Consider the following 20,890-nt stretch of genomic DNA (forward strand, 5'->3'; position numbering starts at 1 on the left):
GTGCTACCTGACGAAAAGTAGTCAACGTTGTCTATGGACACGTACAGCACCATAGCAGCCAATGCATCGGCTTTGAGGGAGAGGTCTGTTCTACACATTTTTTGCGCCTAAAGGAAGCTGATTCCACATCTTGCATCTTCGTGGCAAGCACGTCCATGCAAACCGAACCAGAAGAAACCGTTATTCAAAACTTATTATAAATCTTAGAAATTTTTGCCATTTTTGCTGACCCTACCACGGTGAAACGAAACGTGCAACATAGATGTTTCAATTAAATTGGCAGTGGCGTACTGTCATTACTGCTCTTTGCTGTAAGTGAAGGGCAGGTCTAATAACAGTTGGGATAGGTTAAGAAGATTCTACACTTGATTTTAGTTCACATTTATTATGTAGAGTGCTTTATCATCATCAACTATTATTGGGATTTCTCTAGGTTCTATGTTTTCTCTTAGACTTAGTAGACTTTAGCGCTATGGATTACTGTGGATTGTATTTACACCTTTGGAAATTATAAGAACTCTTAGGCATGTAGCTTCCATAGCGATATTCTTTCACTTTTAAAAATGGTTCAAAATATTATAAAATAATACCTAAGTATTTATGGCTAAGTAAAAAGTAATTGCACACAACAATTCAATATATTCCCCAAAAATTAGAGAAAATTACTTTACGGGCAACATTAAAGCTAACAATATGTCACCTGTCAAATATATAAAAATATAAATGCATTTTTCGGTTTATTATGTCATTTATTTTCAAATTAGTGAATATATCGTGTCTCAAAGAATCATAATAGTAAGTTAATTAACTTTTTAGGAAACAATGGAACAGTTTTGACGCAAACAAGTTATATTCTTGGTCTCCTAAAAAGCAGGTTTATTATGTAAACTTAAGCCCCTGTGGAAGGCCACGAAATTAAAATATTAATCCGCAGTTTCGAAGCGGAAACATTCTTTTCATAGATTGCGTAGTTTAGTCATTTTTAAATGTTACCGAGCGCACTCTACTGCTTACTCTTAACCTTACTCTTAACCACTACCGCGAGTGTGCCGTCACCCTAATATAGTTAGGGTACCTAATAACATGCTGCACCGCTTCCACCGTCGCGTCCAATCAGGATAAACGTTATTGAACATTAATTGAGGATGTATCAATATGGATAGGCCGCGGCCGCAAGAAACACGTGTATAAGGTTTAATATCACAATTTTTTCAAAGGAAATTGTTCTGTGCAGGAAGCGCGTGTGCTGAAGAACTAGATGTGTGAGTTTTAATACGTTGTCTGATTTATTTTTATTTTATGCTTCCATCGTGTCAGGTTATGCTTCTTGTTGTCTGTGGTTTACTTTTTATTTATACTATACTATACCTGTTATTTATATTCATACTTATCTTAGGGAGGTACTTCTTATTATTGCTAATAATTAACAATAACTTAACTTAATAAATATTATGCTTATAATAATAAGCAGAAATAATAACCTGTGTAATTGAGATTCAAAGACTTAACAAAATATTTCTACATATATTTTCTTTAATTTCAATTATATTGTGCCAATAAATTATCTGTGCAAAGAATACCTAAGGATTTTGTTCTTTAGCATTTGTCAACGACCCTCACATATTTCTAAACAATATGGTATTAAAAATTTTAAAACGAGTTCGAACGCGTATTTATTTAAATTCAAGTAAGTATACCCGTCAAAATTTAATGAGAGGTCCATCTATCAAGCCGGTATTTAGGTATTTCGAATTCTAGACCGGCGTAACGAACGCACCACGGTGGTATGCAGATCGCCTTTGATTTACATCCTGCCTTGTTAGAGAAAAAAACATTGACAGATGTACTCTGAGAGATCGGAGAAATAAGTTAGGTTAGATTTGCCTTACGAGACTACTGCTCGAAAATAAGTAAGACAGTTTTTGGAAGCGAAATAAATATATGGGAAGTTAATTGATATTTTTTTATAATATAGAAGTAGCAGACGAACATACAGTCCACCTGATGGTAAGTGGCTACTGCCGCCCATGGACATCTGTAATCAACCTCAGATAGGAATAGATATTCCCAGCTGAGGTCGGCCACAGATGCGCCACTACCCCTGAGGACTAAGCTGGAACGCCTCGGAAATGTCTGTCTCCCTTACCACGCCCTTCAAACCGGAACACAGCAGCGCCTAACACTGCTGTTATTAGATAGAAATACGTGTGGCGGTGGTGCCGCCGGAGTCGAACCACAAAGGGTTCTACCACCTTCAAAATTATAAAATTGAGGATTGTAGAAGAATACGGTCGGTTATGAGACTTTACATAAATAAAATAAGTAAGGCCACAATTATTTACCTTCAGAGGGATAATCGTGAAATAAGTCCAACAAATCAGTCAGGTTTTCCTTATGAGTGTCATCAAAAATATAAGAACTACTTACGGAGGCCAAAAACGTCTATACGTATTTATTATACAATACAATACAATACAATACAAAAATTCTTCATTGCACACTAAATACAAAATAAAATAAACAACAATAACAAATAATTAAGGGTACAACAGGCGGTCTTATCACTAAAATAGCGATCTCTTCCTAACAACCATTGATTTTAAGACAACATAGTACAGTAGCAAGTGAAACAGGGTAGAGTGTACAAAATGTATATACCTCTTTAATATGTCAGCAGCTTGTATAGAACATTGAAATAGCGTAAGGAGAAATACACAGAATGAGGAAAATAAGAGAATAAAGAGAGAGATTAAAGGGTTAGGTAATATTCCTTCACTAGTTTTTTAAAAAAAGTCCATATATAGTTATATTCGTAGAATGTATCAACGTGACAATTTTATATTATAGCAATTAAAGAATGCTGTACATTCCCATAGTTATGATACAAGGAATTATGGTATTTGGCACCCGTTGAAATTATATTCCTTTGTCGGCGAATCGGCAACAACTTTGAACGTCATTTCAATCAAACTCCGGCTCCATAAATATTTCTAGTAAGATATAACTTTGACATGAGCGGCAAACATAGTTTTATTTTATGTGTTCTTACTAAACCAAGCTCGTAATACCAGTCACCGAGAGATGAACTGAAATGCGTCTCACAGTCTCACAGTTTTAATTGCCAGAACTTAATAAGTTAACTAAGTATTACTTAATTTGTAAATTAACCTATTAGTTCCGAAAACGAAATGAAATCAGGAAGTATTCGGAGATATCTTTGAATTACCATTATATAGGGCTCTTCAAAAAAGTTTGTAGTACTCTCTGACTAGGCTTGTAATATTTTAGCAAGTACTTTAGTACAAAAATCTGTTAGGTGAAATACATTGAAAAAGTTCACGTTATAAATTTTACTACGAACAACTGTAACCCCATACATCTAAGTCGCTCAAAAGCATCTGTACGGTCATCACATCGGATCGCCCGGATAGAGTCATACATATCTTTTGCGGAGAATTATGGGAGCAAACGCGGATATTTATAGCTCCACTAATAGTCGGGGTCCTAGGCCGTTTGTTGTGCCCATTCCGACTGGCATCGACATTTTTCAATATTGAAATCTTTGAAGTGTACTCAGTAATGTTTTGCTTTCTATGTACTGAATGACATTATAAGAGTCACTATGGACATAAAAATATTCATTGTATATTACAGGAGCGAATCATTATGTAATGAAGCTAAAAACGATGTTGTTTATTGTTTTAAGAACGTTTTACTTTATCTATCAAATTACGACTTATTATGACGTAAGAAAACATATGAATTATTTACCTCATTTCTTACAGGACGAGAATCTATGAAGCTCAACGCAGCATCTAAAACAAAAATGATTAGTTAGAAAAAAACATTTTTTAAAACATTTTATTTTATAACTTGTTGTGTTCTAAAATGTGTCGACGAGAAAAAAGTTGACAAATATTTATTTGCCTCCACCAGATTAACAAGTTAATCATAAGTTATAAATAAAAACACTCAAAACCAAACCAAAAGCCTGCCTTAAAGATATCAATAAATTATCGAAACTAAAAATCAATAATTATTTGCAATCTAGTAACTTGCGATGAACTTTCTCTAAGGCGCTCACACAATCTGGCCTCGAAAATCGTTAATCCTGAGGATGTTGAAAAGGACAATAGTACAAAATTATTAAAATCATGTGTTGTCATCGGTTTTTGATAATTCTTCAAAATTTTGAATTAAACTGAACATTCAAAGTGGATAGAAATCGGGTTCAAAGATTCCGTTACTTATTACTACATACATACCTTCATACATACATACATACAACCCAAGCTAATAAAAGCGTGTTAAAAACTCAAAAGTATATTGCTGCGTCGGCGCACTTGGCTTATGCGGCAAACTCCAAACTCTTTCAAACTTTTGCTTTACTTAAACCTAAGCTACAAGCGATTGCAAATCTACATACCAAGTCGAACGCTATATCCACACACTTGGACGTCTGACAGTTTGGCAAACCCTAGAGGTAACTCATCATCATCATCATCATAAACCCATTACTGGCCCACTGCGGGTCTCCTCTCATAATGAGAAGGATTAGGCCATAGTCCACCGCGCTGGCCAAGTGCGTATTGGTAGACTTCACATACCTTTGAGATTTTTTTTTTATAAATCTCAGGTATGCAGGTTTCCTCACGATGTTTTCCTTCGCCGTTTAGCAAGTGATAATTAATTTCTAATACGCACATAACTTTGAAAAATCAGAGGTGTGTGCCTAGGATTTGAACCTCGGACCTCTCGATCGAGAGGCCGAGTTTCTTAACCACTAGGCTATCACTGCTATAGAGGTAACTACACATTATAATGTCGTGAATCGAACTAAGTAGTAATTTAGACTCGAATTTATTACTTGATTCCATGTTCATTACGATAATATTTCTACCCTTAACTTTGCCATCTGCTTCAGATAATTAAGATAACTCCGCCGATCGTAATTAGCACATTGTCCACAGTTTGTTCGCATACATTATTTAGCACCTTTAGCATTTCTTAGAAGTTCCGAATGCTTGCAGGTCTTAGTTCTTTTACGAGGTAATTAGTCTAGTTAAAGATCAACGATCCTCAACTAAAACATGTGTCTATCATTGATTCTTCATTCTAAGGTAATTTTATTTTTACTTGACTGGCTACCTGACTAAGCGTGGCGTTTTTCGAGCATACGTATATATAACTAGCTGACCCGGCAAACACTGTGTTGCCATATAAATAAAAAAATGTAAGGGAGAACAACCCTTATCACCTAGGTAAGAAAAATAGATAGTAGCCGATTCTCAGACCTACTGAATATGCATATAAAATTTGGTGAAAATCGGTAAAGCCGTTTCGGAGGAGTACGGTAACTAACATTGTGACACGAGAATTTTATATATAAGGTATATCTCTAATTTTTAGGACGCCTTGCAGCGCAAGAAACTTGACAAATAACACACATTATGGTGTCGTTAGATACGTCAATTTTTTTGGAATAACATAGGTTATTTTTAAGCATTCGGGTTGCTTATTTTCATTGCTTAGATTTCGCTGCGAACTCCAAGAATCTGCAAACATTTGGCTTAAACAAAAGCTATGCTACAAGCGCTTGCAAACTTACACGAATCACGTCAAAATCTATCCACACTCTGGAATTTGTAATAATTTGGATGCGTGTGGACGCGCCGTTAAGCTTATAGAGAAGAGGCGCCAGAAACTAATTAATATACGTTTTTTTACATAAAATAAATATTATGTGCAATTTAATTGCTTATATTATTTAAAGTACCGTAGCCATTTTATATCACACGTTATCATTTATGTAGATAGACTAGACACTACATATTTTATAGTGTTTAATTTATTTCAAATAATACACTTTATAAACATATTTAATAATAATATTTATCTAGAGGTGCCAAATGACCATGGACATCGGTAATCAGTCCCAAGTAGGAATTCAGTATTACTTGAGTTCTGCCATAGGTGCGTTCCTACCCTCTGAGAACTTAGTTGGAACGCGTCGGATAAATGTCTCCGTTCAAAGCGGAACACAGCAGCGCTTAACACTGCCGTTATTAGGCAGAAATAGATATGGCAGTGCCCATATATATATGGTGATAGGGTCGAACCATGAAAGATTCTACCACCTTCAAAATGGTTATTTCTTTAAGACATGTATTTTAATACTTAATGAAGTTACCCAATCTAATTCAGGCACCAATAATTTGATATATTATGATTTGTAGTACTTTTTTCAAATCGAAATTCTTTTAATGTGGGTTTTTTTTTTTATTATTTAGGAGTAGCAGACCAGCAGCGCACTTGATAGTAAGTAGCTTCTGCCGCCCATGGAAATCTGTCATCAACCCAGACAGGATAGATATTAATACCTGTGATCGACCACAGATGCGCCGCTACCCCTGAGGACTAAGCTGGAACGCCTCGGAAAAGTACGTCTCCCTACCACATCCTTCAAATCATAACATAGCAGTATATGCTGCTGTTATGAGGCAGTAATAGGTGTGGCGGTGGTACCGCCGGAGTCGTACCACAAAGGGTCCTACCATCTTCGAAGTGATCTTTTAAGAACAATTTATTTACTTAACATCATAACATCCATCATAACTGTCACTAACAATGGTCCGTGTTGATATATAGCTTTATTTGCGATTCAAAAATGCGGCGTGTGGTTCATAAACAGATTTCACTTTTAAATTACACAATGACAAATGTCTCTACATTTGTAACCGTCTAAATATGAAAATTCTTTATTCATCGTATATTCTAAATTCATCGTTTAAGGCGTTTATTTAGCTTCACTTAAACCTTATATCCTACCTACTTATATGTCTCGGAATTGCATCAGTTAAATTGACTTACTGCCCGGTATCCAATTAAGCTTAAACATACTTTTCCGAGGCGTTCAAGCTTAGTCCTCAGGGGTGGCGGCGCATCTGTGGCCAACCTCAGGCAGACATATTTAATGCTATGTGGGGTTAATAGTAGATGTCCATGGGCCGCAGTAGCCACTTACCATCAGGTGAACTGCATGCTCATCTGCTACTAAATCCTAAAATATTATTAAAAAAACCTGGTCCTTTTCGTGCATTTGTTTTTTCTTAAAATCGTTCGGACATTACTAAATTACTTTAAACATAGATTTTTTCATCTTGATACGGTCCAATCTTCAAAGATTATTGACTTCACTTGGTCTATATGATATGCTAATATACCACACCTATACACGCATATATATACACCAATACAATGACAAAGGGTAATCATAACAAAATAAAAATAAAAAGTTGCTGGAAGTATTAATGTAAAATGACTTTGTACTAATGTATAATGTATTTATGTAAAGTTCGTCTTTAAAAGTATCGCAGAATAATAAATATTAAAATCAAAGCAAATACTGAATTTAATATGGAACCGTCAATACAAATATATTCTCTTTGACGGCAAAACCGACACTGTCGTTTTCGTGTGACGGTGTTTCCGCACACCTTATATATCTTAACCTTTTTATCTAACGCACCAAAACAGTGTAAATTAATTATTAATTGATCATATTATTAACAAACAAACAAACGTACCGACAAACCTTACTTGGCGTAAAAATATAATTTGTTATTCACCAGCTATTATAATAAATACCCCGCTGTAATATCTATAAATATTAACAATAATGTTAATTCAATACAAAGTAAAGCGCCTTAAAAGTAAAGTTTATTCTACAAACATTTTTGTACTCCTAATATAGTACTACTTCTACGTAAAAATTAATATGAATCCAAAATTCATAAGTTGGCTGCTTAAGGCACCTTAACACTCCCGCTGTGACAACGGCTCATTGATAAACAATAATCAATAATGTTAATTAACACACTTTGTTCGCCCGTAAAAGGAATAATAAATATTTCCGTAGCTATATATCTTGAAAAACTTTAAATAATTCTGCAAATTGAAATACCTCAAAGTGTTCCGCATAAGATGTTTATTTTTGATCATTTGTTAGTACATATCAGTATTTGTCTCTTCAGGCGTCTTAAATAATAAAAAAAACTTAGATAATAAAAAAACAGAGATTGTATAGATCATACTTCATTTTCGTCCTATTAATTACACATGACATTTACTTATAATTAATATCAATCTAAAATTCATAAGCTGGCTTCTGTTTATAATGGCAACCTATCACTCCCGCTGGGACAACGATAAATAATTAATAATAATGTTAATTAACACACTTTGTTCGCGCACCGTAATATGAATATTAAAGAGTTGCAATGTTAATATTGTTAAGTAAAGTATACGTGTTTTTTGTTCTGCACTTAGAATATAAATTTCTGTTTACAACCTCCGACACATTTTTTTATAATATAGGAGTAGCAGACGACCATGCAGTCCACCTAATGGTAAGTGGCTACTGCCGCCCATGGACATTTGTAATCAATCCCAGATAGGACTTGATATTCCTACTTGAGGTCGGCTACGGATGCGCTGGACTAAGCTAGAACGCCTCGGATGCGCTGCTACCCCTAACTAAGCTGGAACGCCTCGGAAAAGTTTGTCTCCCTTACCACACCCTTCAAAACGGAACACAGCAGCGCCTAACACTGCTGTTATTAGGCAGAAATAGGTGTGGTGGTGGTGCCGCCGGAGTCGAACCACAAAGGGTTCTACCACCCTCAATTATAATACTAACATGTACTTTAGTTTGGTCTAATGTTATTACATAACTATTTATGTTTTACGTTTTTATGAAATTGTAGAAAACAAGAAACTAAGTGGTTACTGCCACTCATTGACATAATTATGTAATGGATTTTAAATAGAATTAAAGTCGTACTTAAGAGCCGCTACAAATATGTCGCTACCCCTAAGGAATAAGTTGGCATGCCTTGTAATTACGGCCGCCGACGTATTCAGAGATATGCTTATTACATACATTATTTATTCAATTTTTAAACGACTTCCCAAAGAAAGGTTATAAACTACCTAAAAGTTCAGACTTCAGAGACTCAGTTTAAACTTCGTGAAGAACCCTTTGTGGTTCGACTCCGGCGGCACCACCGCCACACCTATTTCTGCCTAATAACAGCAGTGTTAGGCGCTACTGTTCCGGTTTGAAGGGTGTGGTAAGGGAGACAGACTTTTCCGAGGCGTTCCAGCTTAGTCCTCAGGAGTAGCGGCGCATCTATGGCCGACCTCAGGTAAGGAATATCTAATCCTATCTGGGGTTGATTACAGATGTCCACGGGCGGCAGTAGCCACTTACCATCAGGTGGACTGCACGCTCGTCTGCTACTCTTATGTTATAAAAAAAAACTTACATTACCAAGCACCACCATTGCGACTACTTACCATCAGGTGATATGCTCGAGCAATCTTAAAAAAACCTTTGAAACTTTCTTTCCCTCTTATAATAGAATTTCACATTGAAATCCCCTTCGAATTGAAATATCGATAACAAAAAGGTAAAAAAAAACTTCACAAACATTGAAAATTTGTTCATTCGTTACCACAATAGACAGACATAAACACAGACACCCCATTAGGCGTTAGGGGATAAAAATTCTACCCTTTACACTGACAAAAAAATAGAGTTCCCGGCATTGTAATGAGAAGTCGGCATTAACAGTTACAATGTATTCTTTTGAAAAACAAACAACTTTCAACGGGCATTTACTAGGTGTAACCAATGTCTTAATTGATGGTCTAGCCTTTTTATTTAACTGTAGTAGCAGTAAACAGGTCAGGTCACCTTAGTGAGTGATCTTTGCCGACAAACGCCCGTTAATGTTTTGCCAACCGAAGAAAGAAATTGAGAATGGGCTGAAATACGAGTAGTCACGAAAGATCGTTTGACAATTCTTATAGGCAGACATTACCAAATTTGAATATTTTGCAGGCAAAGTATTGAATAGATTGACCATTAATAATGGGTCATAGATATGTTACTAACTCCAAATAGAGTTCAATTTGTTTAAAAAGCAGTAGTAATCGAATAGTTTTATATTCGCCTCAATTTTGAGGCATACAATTTTGACACAATAAGTTACTCATGCGTATATTTAAAATTTAGTATTAATTTAAATACATACATGATACATGAAATTTTGACACAATAAGTTACTCATGCATATATTTAAAATTTACTATTTATTTATAGTGTAATGTAATTTTATAACGCACAAGCTATACAGTATCAGCATTTTATTTGTCTATCTGTTGAAACTATTTTTCGCTTATTATTACACACATGGAACAGAAAAAACAAGAATACACATCACAAACCAGAACATAGCACCGCGGGCCCTGCTGCTATTATGCAGAAATAAGTATACTGGTAACACCGCCTTATTTAAACCACGGAGGGTCTTAAACACTTAATTGATCTTTTTACAATCATTAAATATATGAAGTGATGAACGTTAACGTCAACTTCTTACTGACGCTCTGCTGGGCATGGATTTCCTCTCAGTGGGGTAAAGACCACAATGATCGCCAAGTGCGAGATTGTCATCATTCGATAAAAAGTTCTTGTAAACTTTTTTTAAACTCTCTGGCGTTTTCCTAATAATTCTTCGCCGTTTAAGCAAGGAATAATTATATTTTAATACGTATATAACTTTGACTAATCAGAGGCGTGTAACTGGGACCAAACCTCTGACCCCTGTATTGAAAGGCCGAATTTCAACCCTCTAAGATATCGAAGTTGTAATAAACGTTAGGTTTCTCCTCTACATATTTAATTTATTTCACCATTGAAGAACCGAAAGGAAGAAAATTAATAACAAGTCGACTGTTCGGCTGCCAGTCCATTGGCTACTATCTCGACAGCGATAGTCGACAGCAGTCAGCTCTCACAATAGCTGCTGCAGCTCAGGCGTCCAATTTATTCTTTTAGCGACCGATAAGCGTTACATGTTATTTATATTTAATAAATCTGTCAACAACCAATTGCCGTCACCGAGCAACATTTTATAGTCGCGTTAACCACCTGTAATTAATAAACAATGTATAGATTTTCCTATTTTGATCTTTAGTAGGCGAATATTGGATAGATTGATATTAATAACGGACGTTATTCACTAAAGCTACCGGTTCTCAAGCGATAGTTCCTAATGGGTGGTCATCCTTATACGTTTTACAAGAACAACGCAGCGTTCATCATAGATGGTCAATATTTCATACATATGCATACATATCATCAGTATCGGGTTTTGATCATTCGCAAAGGAATAAATTCAATGTTTTTGTCATTGTACTGTCCACCTGCCGGACGGTTTGTTCCGTTCGAGGTAAGGGTGCCCATTGACGAGCAAAAAAATGTTCTACTATTTAACGCATTTCAAAGCACTATTTATTTGAACCGCTAACTCGAATGGTATGTTAATTTGATCGCAAAGCTAAGTATCGACAATTATGCTGTAAAATTGTTGAATACGTAATTTTGTTTGGGTGTACTTACTCAGAGACTAATAAAAATATATTGTCAATGTAAATACATACTTGAAGGTGGTAGAACCCTTTGTGGTTCGACTCCGGCGGCACGACCGCCACACCTATTTCTGCCTCATAACAGCAGCGTTAAGCGCTGCTGTGTTCCGGTTTGAAGGGTGTGATAAGGGAGACATACCTTTCCGAGACGTTCCAGCTTAGTCCTCGGGGGTAGCGGCGCATCTGTGGCCGACCTCAGGTGGGAATATCTAATCCTATCTGGGGTTGATTACAGATGTCAATGGGCGCAATAGCCTCTTACCATTAGGTGGACTGTATGCTCGTCTGCTACTCCTATATTATAAAAAAAAAATAGGCGTGTTTCTGAGCCGTCTTTAATAGGTTTCACTATGTCATTAAAGTAGTATGGCCACATTACCAATTAATGATCAACAGGTAATTATTATTTTTGACAAGTATGAGTGTAAAAAAGCTAAGTAACATTAAATAGGAGCTTGATGACGTCACAGCGGACTGTTTGTGAAATATGAAAGAAAATCTATTATCAGATATTTAACACACTTGAAGAGATAAATAGATTATAATTCTATTTCAAGTAAATAATTGGGCAACTACGAGCCCAATTCGCACACGGAGGATTCCGTACCATCAAATGTTCACTTATTTTACTTCAACATTATTCAACACATATAGAGTTATTTGTTTTTATAGCGGCTATAGAAGAACATGTATTGTAAACAGTTAAAATGTCTTTCTATTACGGTTCAGTAGTTAGTATGGAGAATGCCGCAAAATACCAGTTACTTGTATCGGGACCCTTTTTATTTTTAGTTATTTATTGTTATAGGGGCCATAGTGTTAGACGGACAGAAGGTCAAACAAACAGATAATGGAAGCTTAGTAATAATTATTTGTCTATTTTATTACGGAACCCTAAAGCGGACAATTTTGTGCATGCAGGCACACGCAGGTCTCAAGTTACCTTTGACTTTTACATTTTGCTAAATGTACATTTTGTAAAACAACATTCTGAATACACCAACTTCTATAACTACCGGAAAATACAAAGAAATTTTTGGCTCTGTACCAGTTTCAAAAACAAAAAACATGTCTAGTAGCTTAGCAATTATGTACATAATAGGATTCTTCACCCTACGGCACATTATTAGATGTCCTTAGCAGTCCCCCTACGGTAGGGATGGCGATCTGAGATCGATTATAATCGATCTCCAGTTGAAATTGAATCGATTTAGTTAATCATCATCATCATCAACAACCCATTATTGTTCCACTGCTGGGCACGGGTCTCCTCTCATAATGAGAAGGATTAGGCCTTAGTCCACCGCGCTGGCCAAGTGCGTATTGGTGTTATTGGTGTTATTTGGTGCGTATTTAGTTAATCGCTATTTCAAAATCGAAAATAGATTTTTTCGACGTAGATTGAATATTAACAAATGTGATATAGTCATGTTTGCTGACGGATACGTATTTCATTTATTTTTTTGGATCTGACGACCTTTATTATTTTTTTCGGTAATTGCGCCCTAAATAGATCGATTTTTTGTAAATCGATTCTCATTTCTATAATCGCCATCCCTACCCTACGGTTCAACCGTTGACCTGCTACGTTATGCGTGTTTTTATGCTTATTCTGTATATATCAATAATATTAATTAAACCCATTTGGCATTCATATAAATGCGTACGCCTAGCTCAATAAAGTATCCGTCCTGTAAAAGAAAAACAGTTGACGTAATGTTAAGTAAGTTTTTGTGTACGCTTTTACGTATGTTTGTCTATATTTATTTGTTTGTTTAATCTTATATATAAAAATCTCGTGTCACAGTTACCGTACTCCTGCGAAACGGCTTTACCGATTTTGACCAAATTTTATATGCAAATTCAGTAGGTCTGAGAATCGGCTACTATCTATTTTTCATACCCCTAAGTGATAAGGGTTGTTCACCATTTACATTTTTTTAAATTTATATAGGTTAATATAAGGTTTACCGGATCAGCTAGGATATTTAAAAAATCTCGATGGAAGAGTTTTCTATTGCAAGTTTAATATTTTTAAAGACTCGAATGTAACTTCCATATTTACATTTTCGATAGCTTTAGGATGTTAACCAAAAACTCTTTCGAATATTTTAAAAGTTCCATTGAAAATGAAGATGGGATTTTTATTCCACAACAAAACTTCAGAAACATTACCCATACTTTTCCTCCGAAATACATTGAACTCAAACAATGTTAAATAAGATAAAATACCACTAGTGTATAAAACTTACATACTCATGGGTACATTTTGATCTGATAGTAGGTACCCATCGTGTTCTCCTATCTTGGTTTTATTAACGGAATTACAAGTATATCTACCGTAACACGGCCGCACAGCCATTGGCCAAATGGCCAAGCCTGTGAAAATATTGCTGTTGAAAATATGCTGTCTGCTACAACCCGCATCTGACATATTTATTTCATACTATAGGAGTAGCAGACGAGCATGCTGTCCACCGGTTGGTAAGTACTGCCGCTCATGGACATCTGTAGTCCACCCCAGATAGGATTAGATATGCCTACCCTAGGTCGGCCACAGATACGCCGATGCTCCTGGCTGGAAGCTAGAGCTGGAACGCCTCAGAAAAGTATGTTTCCCTTACTACACGCTTCAAACTAGAACACAGCAGCGCTTAACACTGGTGTTATTAGGGGGAAATAGGTGTGGCGATAGTGCCGCCAGAGTCGAACCACAAAAGGGTTCTACCACTGTCAACGTCTTCGTAGATATAAACGGGCCGTATTTCCTAGAAAAATGAAAAAAAACTTACATCTGAAATCTATTTGTCTTTAACCGTCGCGTTAATTGCAAACAAACAGTAAATCATGTCAATTATTTTTAATTAACTCTATAACAACAAAAAATCTATTTTTTATTCAACATATTATCATAATAAAGACGGATGGGGCATCCGCTTAATTATCAATAGGTCTTGTTAATAGCATTAATGTTAAGAATGTGTACCTAGACTGTATTATTACTTTTCTACAGTTCTACATAGTTAAAACAACCCAGTTATGAGGAATAAGCAGTTAAATAAAGCGCTTCCTTACAAGTTATGGAACGGAATAATTATGCTGGTATTCGTCATAATTCATTTATGGATATCAACATTTTTTGCAATTATTACTAAATAAAATAGCAATAATAGCTTAAATGGCAATTTCTTTTTCGTACCGAAGTGAAATATTTAGCCTTGTGCGTCGACATTGTAGATTATATTAATGAAAAATTATCGTCATACTTCACCCAATTTATGCAAAACTTTAATAAAATATACGCCTAGACCTTATATATGAATTACTTTGTTTATTGCTGAAGACCGCTTGTAAATCCGTTTGGTAGAGTTTGAGTTATAGAATTCAGACTGAGTTCTTTTGATAAATATTTTATTGTATTTATCATAAAAAAATCTTGTTCCCTACTTGTCAATTACCTTCTACATTACGGCATATGTGCCGTCGTATGACGACTGAGGGATCGAACTTATTCTAGGTGCAGTATAATGTAAGGTAGAACATTGCAGCTTTACTGCAACAACCCACTGTCATGAAAGAGAAAGAACCCAACCAATACTTGGACATCACGGTGGACTATAGCCTAAACTTTTCACTCTGGGAGGAGACCCGTACCCAGCAGTGGGACAGTGGGTTGACAAAATTTACACGTTACGACAGGAAGTAAAATATTTATCGAATCCAAAAGTATCTTACTCAAGATGGCAACAAAAAACAACTTTTTCCTTCAAAGTGATAATTTAAAATATTTACGAGGATCGTAAAGAGCAATTGAAAGCTTCCGATATTAAAGCCAAGTCGTAAACCAGTCTCTAATGAAGATCTCAGTTGAATCATAAGTGTCTCATCAACGCTTATATTCCTATATCCGGTCATTTGATATCTTTTATACCTTTTTACAAAACCGCAGAGAGTAATGTTTTTCGAACATGTATATATGCGTATACAACATTAATCATTATTTGTCTTATTCTTTGGCAAACCTTCCAACCCTAACAAATCGGTTTTTAACATATATTGCTACTGGCGCCCATGGACATCTGTAAAGCAAATCTGTGAAGAATAATAAGAAGAACCCGGATAAACTTATATATCTACCTGAAATTGGCCACAAATGCATTGCTATTCCCAAGAACTAAGTTCTCGGATAAGTATGTCTTCCTTACTAAGCCTCTCAAAGTGGAACACAGCAGTGTTTAACACTGTGTGGAAGCGATGCCCCCAGACGAACCACAAAGCGTTTTACCATTTTCAAATTCTATCTAACATCATTAATAGAACTTTTAACAGCTCGTTCGATCATTTATCTTTGACGCCAAGAAAATATCAGACCAGTAAACAGCGGAAAAGTGTAAAAAGAATCAATCATAATCGAGGCCGATATCATCAAAAGGAAGTAATAAAATCGTCTGATTGAAAAAATGGCCACATTAAGGACGCTCGCCTTAACATTGTAGTTCTCATAACTAATGCAACGAATCCAATCCCAGTCGTTCCCGCGTTACTTACACACGACTCAACGCCAGGACACATACCGACACGGGGACACACGGGCCAATAGTTGGGCGAACAATTTCAGTTATTTTTAGGAAGTATTATCTTATTGATGTGAAACATCTATAGCCGCACGTAAAACCGATTTCTGGCGTGGCGACGCGTCGCCACGCTATACGATGGTATATATATACAGTCTATATGCAGTAGTGTGTCCGGTGTGGCGACGCCTCGCCATGCGCAAAAATCGTAATATTTTATTTTATCATTATGACATATTTAATTCCTATCACAATATGTTCTTTTCTGCATATTACTTTTACAAAATAATGTCGATGTTTCACATCTGCCAGGCGTCCCGTGACGGCTCACATTGTTTGTTTTTAAATAATAATAAGACCCCAAAATAAATGTTTAAATTGTGAAGACTAATTCTAGACAAAGTGAGTAGGTAGAGCTAGTTTGGTTCGACCAGAAAAGTCACTGGAGATAATGTGGTTCTACAAGCCCTTCTACAAGCCCACCTTGTCAACCCATTATTGTTACTGTCCTTCTGCTGGGCACTGTCTCCTCTCATTATGAGAAGGATTAGGTTATAGTCCAGCGCGGGGGCCAAGTGCGTATTGGTAGGCTTCAAATGCTTCTTTACAAATTTTTGCCTGCCAAAATTTGACATTTGACAATTAGTTCAAACCAGAAATTATTATGCTGCGATCATAGGAGTGCTCTGCTTGATTACCTATACGATAAATTGAAGACAGTATTGACTGTAGGCATCTCTTAGGATACGTATTAGGCTTGTAGAATAGTAATAACAATAACTTCGCAGGAATGCCGCTACCCATTTCCTAGAATATTCACTATAATTTGCTTAAGAAAATCACGAAAAGAATTTTCAATACCGAGCAGAACTTATCATCCTTCCTGCCAGTATGTCTCAATAACGGTGAGGCGACAAGCCTCTAAACGATAGGCTAACAGGAATCTCGATATAATAACGAGAGCTATGACGTTTTTACCGGCGTTCCTTGAAAAATAATACGTTTAGATACCCGGCACGCTCGGCTTGTGAATGGAATTGATGGGAATGTATCACGTTTCATAGCCGTACGATTTACTTGCCAATCGGTTCCGTTGGTACTAGGTTTCGACCTTCTGAAGAATTCCGTCTAATGAAGTGGAATAGCTTGGTGTTTAGACTTCACCCTCCAAATACAGACCTATAATTTATTTCATTCTAAATTGTCATTACAAATACTTCCTTTACATATTTGTCTGGCTGGGAATAACCTGGATCCCATTGCGTGTCACACCCGTATGTTAGCCGCTAGGCAATAAGGTCTTCATGTTGATAATATTTTTTTTTATAATATAAGAGTAGCAGACGAGCATGCAGTCCACATGATGGTAAGTGGCTACTGCCGCCCATGGACATTTGTAATCAATCCCAGGTAGGATTAGATATTCCTACCTGAGGTCGGCCACAGACGCGCCGCTACCCCTGAGGACTAAGCTGGAACGCCTCCGATTAGGATTGGAAGTCTATCTCCCTTACCACACCCTTCAAACCGGAACACAGCAGCGACTAACACTGCTGTTATTAGGCAGAAATAGGTGTGGCGGTGGTGCCGCCGGAGTCGAACCGCAAAGGGTTCTACCACCTTTTAATCATATTTTCAGTTCCCACAAATAGTTTAATCTGTTTATTTTTTCAATTAATTCTCATTTTACAATAGACAACAAAGAAAAAACATTCAGAACAAAATAAATTCAACAAGAATCGTTAGCATTTCTCCGACATTATCTAGGAACAATGCTCGTATTCCAGCGAACACACACAACATTTATATCTACATTTACGTGATTTAACCACAATCGGATAGAACAGTAGAGCCACTAATGAAGGTGTCGATATACTAATGTTAGAATGCCTGGAGTGCAATTAAGTTGTGGTATGTCGGCGGACGTTACCGCTGTTTCCTTAATTAAAGCAAGGGCAATAAGTTTGGCTACTTTGTATTCTGAGAAAGAACTTATTTATCTATCTATCTACATATATAATAAGAATGTTTGCGTGTATCTACGAGTACATTGAATATACATATTTGCAAAAAAATTGGAGAATTGTACCTACCTTTAATATGAGTTTTTACGTTTTTACAAAAATGGCCGTTTTTGTATTTGATCATACATTTACAATTAGCGCCCCTGGCGGACTGTATTAGAGCTGATTGGAAATGTATGGGAAATAATAATTTGAATAAAAGGTTCCTTTTATGACGTAAACGCGCTCTAAGAAAGGATTTTTATAAATAAAAAAAAATAAATACGAATGTTTACTATGTTATTTAACTTTTTAATACAATGAGTTTTTTTTTAATTCTCGTAAATCATAAACAGAGCAACATAGAGTCCTAATATTATAAATAGTAGGCGTGTTCTGATTTAAAGATAATTTTATGTAGTCATTGGATGTCTATGGGCTATATTGGTCATAGATTAACCAGAAGACAAGCTAGCCATTTATACAATTGCACTATAAACCGACAATAAAATAATATTATAAGAATATATTTGCTTTTTAAGATGTTCTTAACACGCGACTAAAGTGTAACAATATCCGTAGACTCAAAACGCAATATTACCATTAGTTTTTAGACCGATTATTTAAGTATCCAATGCGTATTTTAAACGACGAGTCATTTAATACCGCATTCAGTAGCAGCAATGAATGCAAATCAATAGGAAAAGCTCATTACTTGTTTATGATTATGGCGGTCATTTCAAAGGGTTATTTTGTTAGCCATACATTCGTTGAGGTTCGTGCGCGACTGATAATGCCCAATAACTTTCGTTCATAAATTTATTTTGTGATAGATTTATATTCGCTCTGTTTGTAATTGACGTCGGTACTGATTGGTAATTGGTATTGTTTTACAACCCATTTGGCTGTACGCGGCCTTTAATAGACTTAGGTACGTTGTCGACTTAATGCTAGTAGCGTAACGCAGTTTCAAGCGATATTTAAGTTAATGTTTTCACGGAATGTTTATATTAATTTTAAAGGCTTATTGTTAAAATATGTAAGGTTGTAGACAATGGTTTCCATTTTATTTCAACGTTATTATGTGTTTATATACCCTTTATGTATATATTTTATTTTAAAGTGGTTCCACTTAAATAACAGATCATAAATTGATACAATCTGGTAATTGCGTTAATAGAATCAAATTTTTATATTTACTTTGCAATTAATAAGATATCCGTTATCATCATCTGGCGTCTGATTACTTATAAATTTAGATAATCTACAAAAAAAGATGTTTATTATTATTTTGATTAAGAATAAATTTGAAGACCCGCGTGACGGAGCAGTTGGAGCAAAGGTCTAACGCGCAGGGTCCCGGGTTCGATCCCCAGCCAGACAGATATCTGTATAATAAATTTAATGTTTGTATTTCTTTATACGTATGTCTTTGTGTATGTCCATGGCACCCACGATACAGGGAATCCTACTGTGGGGCTATGAGTATAAAAAGCTTTTATATATTTACGAGTCACGCTTAGTGCATCGCTTGTAATTTTCTCTCGATCGGTCGTAAAGTGGGTTTTCGATAGGCTAATTGCTCACAGACCAAATTCTTGTATATGGATAGCCTACATTTTGGACACGTTTCTATATGGACACTTGTAATTAAGACATTACGTATACGGATTCAATTAATAATAGTTTAAAATCAATTAATTCAATATTCAATTGCATAAAATAAACACATTTGAATTGCGAACACATATAAAATGAAAAACAATTAAAAAAATACAGTTTTATAATAAATCATTGACTTAATAAGAATATATATATATATATATATATATATATATATATATATATATATACATATATATATATTTGGTAGTTAAACATTTTAATACTAAATAAACTTCCCTTAAGCAATAATTACGATTAATTAATTATATTATACAAATTATTTGCATAATTATTTAAAAGCAATTGTTCATGGCTTATAAAAAATGTGTAATTTTTAAGCACATAAGCTTTTTTACGCAATAATTACATTTATAATGTTTATTATTCTATTAATTAAACATGTCATTTATTTATTTAAACCCATTCAAATTATCTGCATGTATGCGCTTTGCATAAAAATCTTACAATATACTTACTAAATCTATATATATAAAAGAAAGTCGTGTTAGTTACACCATTTATAACTCAAGAATGACTGAACCGAGTTGGCTGAAATTTGGTGGAGAGGTAGCTTAGAACCAGGAGACGGACATAGGATATTTTTTATCCCGTTCGACCGCGTTTCCTTGAAGTCATTTTATAACTCAAGAACGGTTGAACCGATTTAGCTGAAAATTGGTAAAGAGGTAGATTAGAACCAGGAAACGGACATAGGATACTTTTTATCCCGTTCGACCGCGTTTTCGTGAAGCATTTTATAACTCAACAACGGCTGAACCAATTTGACTGAAAATTGGTGGAGAGGTAGCTTAGAACCAGGAGACGGACATAGGATACTTTTTATCCTGTTCGACCGCGTTTACGTGAAGTCATTTAATAACTCAAGAACGGCTGAACCGATTTCACTGAAAATTAATCGCGAGGTAGCTTAGAAGCAGGAAAAGGACATAGGATACTTTTTATCCCGTTCGACCGCGTTTTCGTGAAGCATTTTATAACTCAACAACGGCTGAACCAATTTGACTGAAAATTGGTGGAGAGGTAGCTTAGAACCAGGAGACGGACATAGGATACTTTTTATCCTGTTCGACCGCGTTTCCGTGAATAAATAAGAGTTGAAAGTTTGTATTAAAGTCCCCCAGTTTTGATGCA

The sequence above is a fragment of the Epargyreus clarus genome, unplaced genomic scaffold, assembly GCF_041222505.1.
Source record: "Epargyreus clarus isolate Ecla_fem2 unplaced genomic scaffold, WU_Ecla_fem_2.2 ptg000008l, whole genome shotgun sequence".
Classification (NCBI taxonomy): Eukaryota; Metazoa; Arthropoda; class Insecta; order Lepidoptera; family Hesperiidae; genus Epargyreus; species Epargyreus clarus.